Source organism: Terrapene carolina, unplaced genomic scaffold (assembly GCF_002925995.2).
Source record: "Terrapene carolina triunguis isolate 2854851 unplaced genomic scaffold, T_m_triunguis-2.0 Scaffold84, whole genome shotgun sequence".
In the NCBI taxonomy this organism is placed as follows: domain Eukaryota; kingdom Metazoa; phylum Chordata; order Testudines; family Emydidae; genus Terrapene; species Terrapene triunguis.
Genome location: NW_020664435.1, coordinates 43,222,114 through 43,234,069, shown reverse-complemented (window position 1 = coordinate 43,234,069; position 11,956 = coordinate 43,222,114). Strand labels below are relative to the sequence as shown.

Below are 11,956 nucleotides of genomic sequence, written 5' to 3'. Positions count from 1 at the left end.
TGTCTGACTCCTCTGCATATAGTAATAATGCAGGGGACATTGAATAATGTTATCTCTGTTGAGCAATTGCGGTCAATCCAGCAGGTCAATGTACCTCAGATCTATTCAGATTTAATTGAGCGCATTGAATGCAGCATTAATCTCTACCGATGTCCTTTCACCATTTTCATCTTTCAGCACTGCCGCGATAATCTGTTTCAGCCTAACATCCTCATTCTACCTTCTTCAGACTCTCATTCTTTTTCAGCTGCCTCTCTCAATTTCTTCTTTCCGAAGTCTTCATAGTCGTCTTTGGTCTTCACACAAATTTCTTTGCGTGTTCTGTATTCACCCATTTTCCTTCTAATTTCATGCACGCCCTCCTCGCCATCAGGTTCACAGTTTCCTCGCTGATCTTCTGCTTGTATCCCAGCATTTTCAATGCCTTTGCCTTCTTAGCTACTGACATTATCTGTGAGATAAACTCTTCATAGTCCTTGTTGACCTTGTACTTGAGGTCCATTTCACTCCTTCCCTGGGCAAATGCCTCTTCTTTGAAGTGCCATTTTTGCTTTGGTTTCTGGCTTCTCTTTACTCGGTCTTCATAGACATTGTCAACACATAGTTTTGAGCGCAACGTACAATGGTCTGAGCCTGTGAAAATGATTCGTTCTCCTATTGTCACTACATCGTTGAAGATTCTTCTTGTATCCGTCATTACATAATCAATCTGATTCATTGTGACGCCATCCGGGCTTTTCCATGTCCACTACCGACGCTGTTCTTTTTGAAATATCGTGTTCATTGTGTGGAGATGGTTTGCCTCTGCAAATGCAACCAGACATGCTTCGCGATCATTTCTTACACCTTTACTGAATTTTCCCATGTAGTTTCTCACTCTCCTTTCAACCTACTATTGCACTGAAGTCCCCTTGGATAATTGTGTAGGTGGATCTTTTTTTGCATTACCTCTTCCAGCTCTTCGTAGAAAAGTTCCATTTCTTCGTCTTCTGCTTGCTGCATTGGAGCATAGAGCCAAATAATTTTAATCGTTCTCCTTCATTTTATCTGAAGTGTGAGAACTGCTATCCGGGGTCACAGCTGACTATCCTTGTTTCTTGGAACTGTTTCTTTCCTGACAATGAATCCAATGCCTAAAGTCCTTGCTCTATTGTTGAATGATCTTTCTAGGAATACTTGCTCTCCGCTTTTCCATTGTGCAATGAAGTCTTTCGTTTTTCTTGTTTTGCAAATCCCGATGATGGCAGCTTTTATTGATTTTGTGACTTTAATGTAAGTATCTGTATGGATCAGATGTTCTTGTGTTTTGACTTACAACAAATAGTTGGACTGTTCTTTTAGCCATTTTCTGTTTTTCGTCCTGTGCTACCCCAGTTTGTGAGCGTTGGTCAGGCTGATGCATGAGTCTGTGCTCAGTTTCTCGGTTTATTCTGCTTTGTGTGGATTGTTTGGCAGGAGAATTTTGCAGCAGTGCATTTGGGGTGTCAGCCCTTGTGCCCTGTAGCTGTGGTACCCCCCTCCATTTTGGCCAAGTTGCCCTAGCCCAGGAATCAGCAACCTTTGGCACGCAGCCCACCAGGGTAAGCACCCTGGCAGGCTGGGCTGGTTTGTTTACCTGCTGCCTCCGCAGGTTCGGCTGATCGTGGCTCCTACTGGCTGCGGTTCGCTGCTCCAGGCCAATGGGGGCGGCGGGAAGCGACGTGGGCCGAGGGATGTGCTGGCCGCCACTTCCCACCGCCCTCATTGGCCTGGAGCGGCGAACCACGGCCAGTGGGAACCGCGATCGGCCGAACCTGCGGATGTGGCAGGTAAACAAACTGGCACGGCCTGCCAGGGTGCTTACTCTGGTGGGCTGCATGCCAAAGGTTGCCAATCCCTGCCCTAGACTAATAGAGGTACAGTCAGACTACCTACTGGATGATAGTTTGACATCTTCTTGGCTTAGTAAGTCCTGCCAGAGCATATGCTCCACCGTACTTCGCTGTCAAACCCCGTTCACCCTGTGATGGGTTCGGTCACAGAGACCCCCTTGGGACTGTCACCTGATGTGTTGAAACTACCTCTGAGCCCGTTTTCTCTGATGGCTTGGGACTCCACAACCCTGTCTTGTTGAGCCTGACGCCTGCTGCAACACAGACCCAGGGTCTGAACCACGCCCCCAAAGCTGCAGACTTAACTGAAAACAGCTCAGCAAGTACTCCTGTCTCCAGCACCCAGACACCCAGCTCCCAATGGGATTCAAACCCCAAATAAGTCAGTTTTACTCTGTATAAAGCTTATACAGGGTAAACTCATAAATTGTCCGCCCTCTATAACACTGATAGATTTGCACAGCTGTTTGCTCCCCCAGGTATTAATCACTTACTCCTGGGTTTATTAATAAACACAAGTGATTTTATTAAGTATAAAAAGTAGGATTTAAGTGGTTTCAAGTAATAACAGGTAGAACAAAGTAAATTACCAAGCAAAATAAAACAAAACACGCAAGTCTAACCCTAATACATTTAAGAAACTGAATATAGGTAAATCTTGCCCTCAGAGTTCCAATAAGCTTCTTTCACAGATTAGACTCCTTCCTAGTCTGGGCCCAATCCTTTCCCTGGTACAGTTCTTGTTTGTTCCAGCTCAGGTGGTAACTAGGGGTTTTCTCATGACTGACAGCTTATAGCTTTGGCACAAGGCGGGAATCTTTTGTCTCTCTGGGTCCCCACCCTCCTTCTAAATGGAAAAGCACCAGGTTTAAGATGGATTCCAGTACTAGGTGACATGGTCACATGTCCTGTGAGACCCCAAGGCTCCATTTTCCCCAGCCTGACTCACACAAACACAGGGAGGCTTACAAGTAAACAGAGCCATTTACAACCAATTGTCCTAGGCAATGGGAGCCATCAAGATTCCAAGCCATTATTAATGGCCCACACTTTGCATAATTATAATAGGACTTCAGAGTAATACTTTAATATTTCTAGCTTCAGATACAAGAATGATACGTTCATACAAATAGGTTGAACACACTCAGTAGTTTATAAGCTTTGTAATACCTTACAAGAGACCTTTTGCATAAAGCATATTCCAGTTACATTATATTTACACTCATAGGCATATTTCCATAAAACATATGGAGTGCAATATCACCCCCTCCCACACACACACACACACCAACGCTGAGGTACGGAGGTCGGAATTTGTGGGGGGTTGTGCTTTGCTGAAATGTCTGATAGGCCTAGATTATTAATTGGCTCTGGATTCCCCTATAGGCCACAGGTAAAGTGGTGTAAACACCAAGAAAGGAATGGTTCGTATTTGGGAGCCTGAAGAAAGGGCTAAACTTAAAAAGCCCAGAGCTGGGACTGAAGACCCTAGCTAGGCAATGGCACTGTTCATTTACTGGACTCCTTTCTACCCCAGCAGGGGTTCATTCAGACTCTGTGACTTGGCCCAAGTGCCAAGCCATGGAAGACCCACCAATATTGGCTGGCAGTCTGCAGTAAGCAGACTGTTGTCAGTTGACATGCATGTGTGTTCTCTCCTGATGTTGTTTCAGCCCTGTGCAGATAGCTGGTTCAGCAGACCTCTGCAGTACTACCCAGAAAGACTCAGTTCAGTGGTGAAGGTGCTCGGTATGCTAAGAACATAAGAACATAACATAAGAACATAAGAATGGCCATACTGGGTCAGACCAAAGGTCCATCCAGCCCAGTATCCTGTCTGCTGACAGTGGCCAATGCCAGGTGCCCCAGAGGGAGTGAACCTAACAGGTAATCCTGCCATCCGTCTCCACCCTCTGACAAACAGAGGCTAGGGACACCATTCCTTACCCATCCTGGCTAATAGCCATTAATGGACTTAACCTTCATGAATTTATCTAGTTCTCATTTAAACCCTGTTATAGTCCTAGCCTTCACAACCTCCTCAGGCAAGGAGTTCCATAGGTTGACTGTGCGCTGTGTGAAGAAGAACTTCCTTTTATTTGTTTTAAACCTGCTGCCCATTAATTTAATTTGGTGCTCGGTATGCTAACACATGTATGCCTGTGATAATGCACCAGCTTAGTTAGCAACAGGAGCCGGCAAACAGGGCTGCTAACAGGGGAGTTTAAGTGGGAGTTTACAGGGGGAGGTGGAAGGGGAGGCAGGAGGGCGCAGCGCGCGGTGTGCTTTGTTGCCCCAGGAGCAGCAGGCAGAGACCACAGCAGCCATGAGCCAAGCAGCGGGGGACACCATGCAGATGATTGCATGCAGCAGCTGTGGTATGTACATTGTCCTCGCTGGGGAGCCTGAACAAAGGTATGTTTGCATGAAATGCCGCCTAATAGACCTGCTAGAGGAAAAGATTAGAGGGCTCCAGATGCAGGTAGATACTATGGTAGAGTTTAGAAGGGGATTCGCGCAGCTAATGGAGCAGAAGCTGGGTGTGGCAGAAGGGGAATGCTCAGGGGTGCAGGTGGAAGCACAGGCTATGGTCTGTGAGGGGGGAAGGCCAGGGGCAGAGCAAGATCAGTGGAAGCATGTGACTGTGAGGAGCAGGCCAAGGAAAAGGAGGGCTAGTGAGGGGGGAATAGAACTCAGGAACAGGTTTGAGTGTTTAGATAACGAGGAAGAGAGGCAGCAGGTGGTAACTGATGGTGGGAGGCAGAGAAAGAAGAGAAGAGCGGCTAGTCCGATAGAGAGAGGGCAGGAGTTGATGGAGACGGCACCAATACCGGGCCCCAGTAGGATAGAGGATGGCACTAGGGGGACTATAAGGGAAAATAGAGAGACACAAGAGGTACGACTACAGGGAACAGGGGATAGATTTGTACAGAGTACTGTCACCAGGCAAAGGCAGGTTTATGTGATTGGAGACTCCTTGCTGAGGAGGTTGGACAGGCCTGTGACCAGGGCGGACCCTGAAAACAGAAGGGTGTGCTGTCTGCCGGGCGCTAAGATAAGGGATGTGGACCTGCGGTTGAAAAGGATCCTAAAAGGAGCAGGTAAGAACCCTTTGATCATCCTTCACGTAGGAACGAACGACACGGCTAGGTTCTCGCTAGAGAGAATTAAGGGAGATTACGCCAGGCTGGGGAAGACACTTAAGGAAGTGGAGGCTCAGATTATCTTTAGTGGGATTCTGCCTGTTCCTAGAGAAGGACAGCAAAGGGCTGACAGAATTGTGAGGATAAATAGCTGGCTAAGGGAGTGGTGCTATAAGGAGGGCTTTGGGATGTATGGCCACTGGGAGGCTTTCGGGGACAGACAGCTGTTCTCGCGGGATGGACTTCACCTGAGTAGGGAAGGGAATAGACTTCTGGGAGGGAGGCTGGCTCATCTCATCAAAAGGGCTTTAAACTAGGAACTTGGGGGAGACGGTTGGGAGATGTTCAGTTAATCTCCACGCCAGATTCCAACACTGAAAAGGAGTGTGAGGAGATAAGCACAGACATAGGTAGGGGTAGGGAATTGGACATAAGAAAGAGGGGGCGGATGGACAGCATGGGGTCCGTTCCACATTGCATAACTAATGGGAGAAAGGATAGACAGCATACGGTAAGATGTTTATACACCAATGCGAGAAGCCTAGGTAACAAAATGGAGGAATTGGAGCTCCTGGTCCAAGAAATGAAACCTGATATCGTTGGAATAACCGAAATGTGGTGGAACGGTAGTCATGACTGGAGTACAGGTATGGAAGGGTATGTGCTGTTTAGGAATGACCGGAAAAAAGGCAAAGGTGGGGGAGTGGCTTTATATGTCAATAATGAGCTAAAATGTAAAGAAATAATAAGTGATGGAATGGATAAGACAGAGTCTGTATGGGCAACAATTACACTGCATAAAAGAACTACAAGAGCCTCCCCCGAGATAGTGCTTGGGGTGTGCTATAGACCGCCGGGATCTAGCCTGGAGGCGGACAGAGAACTACTAAATGTTTTTAGGGAAGTAAAAACTGATAAGAACTGTGTCATCATGGGGGACTTTAACTTCCCAGATATAGATTGGGTAACAAATGCTAGTAACAATAACAGGGCTCAGATGTTCTTAGACGTGCTAGCAGATGAATTCCTTCATCAAGTAGTAACTGAACCGACGAGGGGGGATGCCATTTTAGATTTAGTGCTGGTGAGTAGTGAGGACCTCGTTGAGGAAATGGTCGTAGGGGACAACCTTGGCTCGAGTGACCATGAGCTAATTCGGTTTAAACTAAATGGAAGGATTAACAGAAATGATACTGTAACTAAGGTTTACAATTTCAAAAAGGCCAACTTTAATAAATTAAGGCAACTACTTAGGGAAGTGGATTGGGCTAACATACTTAGGGATTTAAAGGCAGATGACGCCTGGGATTATTTCAAGCAGAAGTTGCATGAGATGTCTGAGGCCTGTATCCCGAGAAAGGGAAAACAATTAGTGGGCAGGAGATTTAGACCTAGCTGGATGAGCGGGAGTCTCAAAGGGGCAATTAAGAAAAAACAGAAAGCGTACAGAGAATGGAAGAAGGGAGGGATCAGCAAGGAAACCTACCTTAGTGAGTTTAGAGCATGTAGGGATGCGGTGAGAAAGGCCAAAAGCCGTGTAGAGTTGGACCTTGCGAGGGGAATTAAATCCAATAGTAAGAGGTTTTATAGCCATATAAATAGGAAGAAAACAAAGAAAGAGGAAGTGGGACCGCTGAAGAATGTGGATGGAGTGGAGATTAAGAATAATCTAGGCATGGCACAATATCTAAATGAATATTTTGCTTCGGTCTTTAATAAGGCTAATGAAGGGTTTAGGAATAGAGGGAGTAGGACAGAGGGGAATGGAGGAGGGGGGATAGACATTACAGTATCAGAGGTGGAAGCCAAACTTGACCAGCTAAACGGGACTAAATCGGGCGGACCAGATGATCTTCATCCTAGAATATTGAAGGAACTGGCGCGAGAAATTGCGAGCCCCTTGGCGACAATTTTTAATGAATCTGTAAACTCGGGGGTGGTACCGTTGGACTGGAGAATAGCTAATGTGGTTCCTATTTTCAAGAAGGGGAAAAAAAGTGACCCGGGTAACTACAGGCCTGTTAGTTTAACTTCTGTAGTATGTAAGATCTTGGAAAAATTTTTGAAGGAGAAAGTAGTTAAGGACCTGGAGGTGAATGGCAATTGGGACAGATTACAACATGGGTTTACGAAAGGCAGGTCGTGCCAAACCAACCTGATCTCCTTCTTTGAGAAAGTAACAGACCTTCTAGATAAAGGAAATGCGGTGGATCTAATATACCTCGATTTTAGTAAAGCGTTTGATACGGTTCCGCATGAGGAATTATTGGTTAAATTGGATAAGATGGGGATCGATAGGAAAATCCAGAGGTGGATAAGGAACTGGTTAAAGGGGAGACTGCAGCGGGTAGTACTGAAAGGTGAACTGTCAGATTGGAGGGAGGTCACCAGTGGGGTTCCTCAAGGATCGGTTCTGGGTCCGATTTTATTTAATCTATTCATTACTGACCTCGGAACCAAATGTAGGAGTGGGCTGATAAAGTTTGCGGATGACACAAAGTTGGGAGGCATTGCCAACTCGGAGAAGGATCGGGATATTCTGCAGGGAGACTTGGATGACCTTGTAAATTGGAGTAATAGTAATAGGATGAGATTTAATAGTGAGAAGTGTAAGGTGATGCATTTAGGGATGACTAATAAGAATTTCAGTTATAAGCTAGGGACGCATAGGTTAGAAGTGACTGAGGAGGAGAAGGACCTCGGAGTCCTGGTTGATCGCAGGATGACTATGAGTCGGCAATGCGACGTGGCTGTGAAAAAAGCTAATGCGATCTTGGGATGCATAAGGCGAGGTATTTCTAGTAGGGACAGGGAGGTGCTGCTTCCGTTATACAAAGCGCTGGTGAGACCTCACTTGGAGTACTGTGTGCAGTTCTGGTCTCCTATGTTTAAAAGGGATGAACTGAAACTGGAACGGGTGCAGAGAAGGGCAACTAGGATGATCCGAGGAATGGAAAACCTTTCCTATGAAAAGAGACTCGAGGAGCTTGGTTTGTTTAGCCTAACCAAAAGAAGGCTGAGGGGGGATATGATTGCTCTCTTTAAATATATCAAAGGGATAAATACCAGGGAGGGAGAGGAATTATTTCAGCTCAGTACTAATGTGGACACGAGAACGAATGGATATAAACTGGCCGTGGGGAAATTTAGGCTTGAAATTAGACGAAGGTTTCTAACCGTCAGAGGGGTGAAATTTTGGAACAGCCTCCCGAGGGAAACGGTGGGGGCGAAAGACCTCTCTGGCTTCAAGATTAGGCTAGATAAGTTTATGGAGGGAATGGTTTGATGGGATTACGTGATTCTAATCAATTAGGCAATAACGGCCATCGCTGGTAAAATGAGGGTCTGGCTAGAGATTCTTGCCTGTATGCTCGGGGTTCTGCTGATCGCCATATTTGGGGTCGGGAAGGAATTTTCCTCCAGGGTAGATTGGCAGTGGCCCTGGAGGTTTTTCGCCTTCCTCCGCAGCATAGGGCAGGGGTCGCAAGCTGGAAGATTCTCTGCGACTTGAAGTCTTTAGATCACGATCTCAGGACTTCAACAGCAGAGTTAAGGGAAAGTGGGGGGGTCAGTTTTTGTGGCCTGCATCATGCGGGGGGTCAGACTAGATGACCATATTGGTCCCTTCTGACCTTAAAGTCTATGAGTCTATGAGTCTATGAGTTTCTGCTGCCCCCGGACGAAGGTGCTCCTCCTATGTATCAATGTATTAAAAGAGAAGTCAAACAAGTTATGTATTATGGTCCTGATATGGTTAGTTATCCACTCTACACTTTGTACCTGCTGGTTTGAACAAAACATCCTCACTCGTTATTCTGTCCTCCTGTCCTTATCTTACCTGGGTCGGTGTGTTCCTGTACCATCTCCCAGGATTGTGCTGTTACTTGAGAACTTTATGTTGGGGTGTAACTGTTCTAGCCTCCTGGAATGTGCTTACATGAGTGTCTAGTACTTCTTAGGAGTGCCTGTATTTTAGCAATGCCATACCTTTGCCAAGTTCATGTACCAGACAGTGAACTTGTAAGCAAGTGTCTGCTTTATGACAGGGCCTGATTTTTGCTCATAGCCTGGCCTGGCTTTGCTGACTGTGGTTCAAGCTTCAGGTCTTGCACCACACCCCGTGCTCCAGGCTCGCTCTGTCTCTATTATGGGCACCTGGGGTGAGAAAAAGGACTGCAGTACTAAACCCTGCCACTAGGATGCACTCGTGGAAAGCGCACCCACTACAGTGTCAGAATCTGTCTGTGTCCTGTGCTTTTTTTGTTCATGCTGATGTTTCATTTATTATCCATGGTTTCCATTTTGCTTTGTTTTCATCTAGATTATATTCCTTTCAGTGTTCACTTTATCAGCTCAGGTGGTGTCTGCACTCTTCACATTGCATCTGTTTTATTTTTTTGTGTTCAATTTCACCTGATACCTCTCTGCATTGGTGTCCAAATTATGCCCAACTGTCAGAGATAATACAAATTAATAATAAGAATGCAGTTGTCATAGTGCATAAGAGCCCCAGTTATGGATCAGGACCCCGTTGTGCTAAGCACTATAAAAAACAGAACAAAAAACTGGTCTCTGCCCCCAAAGAGTTTAGTCTAAGTATAAGACAAGAGATGATAGACGGATACAGATAGGCAGGAGAGTACAAGGAAACCATGAACACTACTGGTCAGCATGACAGGAAGGGATCTCAGCACACCAGTGGTCTAACTGTTAAGTTTTTTGTAGACATCATCGCAAAGTAGGGTTTTGAAGAAGGATTTGGAGGATAATGAGGTAGCTTTTTAGACATTTATGGGGTGCGCCTCCCGAGCATGAGAATCAGCGTGGGAGAAAGCAAGAAGGCGCTTGTTTGCAAATATAACAAATGGGTGATGGAGGCTGCCAACATGGGCTGATCAGGGTTGGAATTGACATTTTGATAGAGAATGAGAGATGATAGGTAGGGTGGGGATGTGTCATGAAGGGCTTTGAAAGTGAAAACAAGCAACTTATGTTTGATATGATAGAGAAGGAGAACCCAGCGGAGGGATTCAAAGAGGACTGACATTGTCATTGCAGCTAGCTAAGAAAACGATGTGTACAGCGGCATTCTGAATGGAAATGAGTGGGGCAAGAATGCATTTGTCAAAGCCAGAGAAAAGGATATTGCCGTAATTGAGATGAGATGAGTTTTAGCAGTGTGGATGGATAAGAGAGGCTGCATCTTGGAGATGTAACACAGCAAGAACTGGCAATATTTTGATGAAGCTGGGATGTGAGAACCTGGAGAGAAGTCTGAGTAAAAGACAACACCCAGGTTATGGGATTGAGGGATAGGCAGGATGGTTGTGTTATCCAGGGTGATTGAGAAAGCAGGTGGTGGGGATGGGGGGGGGAGGGGGAGAGATTAAGTACTGTTTTAACCATGTTGATGCTGAGCTGACGGTTGGACATCCATGAGGAGATATCAGAGGGCCAGGATGAGACTTATGCATTTCAGGTAAAGCTGAAACTTTGAAAGTTGCATTCTTAGTCATATCAGCAGCTAGAATGGGGAGATTTTTTTTTTGAAGTGGACAGTGGCTGTTCTCATTTTTATGGTACAGACATGTACTTGATTTGATCTCTGTGGAGACAATCAGTAGAAATCCAAACGTATATTTTCTCCTGACGTGTTACTGAAATAAAAAGTTTGCAAAGACAACAGGATTTCCAGAGCAGAACTCCATGTCCTCATTCATCATTTTCTTCATATTCAGTTATCTAGTCCTCCTACTCCTCCCCCCTCCCACCCAAAAGAAAATAAAGTCCATAAGGCAAATGAATTATTCTACCCCTAATTTACAAACACACCCCTGAACATCTCATTTATATGAGGATACCAAGAACAGCAGAATAGGGTCCCAAATTTTCACATTCAATGCATAAAGGAAATGCTTTCTTGCTTAGCAGGACCAATATTATGTGTGTTTGCACATTTTCCTGAAAAAATGGAAGTTTTTTCCACAAGGTTTCTGTCTCAGTCTTAGATATTCATATGGCTCCTATTACGGTAGTATCTGTGCACCCCATAATCTCTAATGTATGTATCATCACAACCCCCTTGTGAAGTAGGGAAGTCCTCCTTTTCCCTCCTACGTACAGAAAACTAGGCAATAGAGTGATAGTACTGTAGTTGGAGAGGATGGGTGGCTCAGTCGTTACGGTGGTTGTCATTCAAGTCCCTTTTCTCCCACAGGCTTCTTGTGTGATCTTGGGCAAGTCATGCAGAGACAGATTTTGAGATGAACTTAAGTGCTGAAAGAGGCAGACAACCCCACTTGATAGCTTTAGGCCCCATATATACCTCTCAAAATCTGGCCCCTAATCTGTCTGTGGCTCAGTTCCTCATCCATTTTAAAAAATGGGGATAATAGCACTTCCCTACCTCAGAGGGCTGTTGTGAGGATAAATAAGTTAAAGACTGTGAGGTGCTCAGATACTATGGTAATGAGGGCTGTATAAGTATGTATCTTAGATAATTGTGGTAACCACAGCAAAGAAATTGTGCTACAGCTTCTGAAAGTATTGAACAAACACAGGATGTAAGTGAAACTGGTATAGTGGTTGGTGGGAGTGGAGAGAGAGAACCTATTCAAAGGCCTTTTTCTTTACAGAAACAGTATTATTCAGGTTAATATTCTTTCTAGTAAGAAAGGCCAAACCAAACAATAGTCTTAGACTAACTGAGAAAAATCTTTCTTGAGCAGAATAAACCCAACTGGATCTTGATCAACGTTTGAAACATTTCTAATTTGATAGTATTATTTTTTTTAATTGAGTTTTAAACTGTGGTAAAGAAGAAGTCTTTGTAACTGATCCTGTCCTATATTGAGGATTACCAAAATGAGGCCTGGGGTCTTGATGCTGAACAAAGAGCCATGCTTAAAAGAACCAGCCATAAACATTTCACAGCTTGGAGCA

At 45.1% G+C, this 11,956-nt stretch overlaps 1 pseudogene; it reads right to left on the bottom strand.

Annotated features, from left to right (window-relative positions):
- Window positions 1-298: 298 nt before the first annotated feature.
- On the bottom strand, window positions 299-8,877 carry LOC112112630 (annotated as a pseudogene).
- Window positions 8,878-11,956: the final 3,079 nt, after the last annotated feature.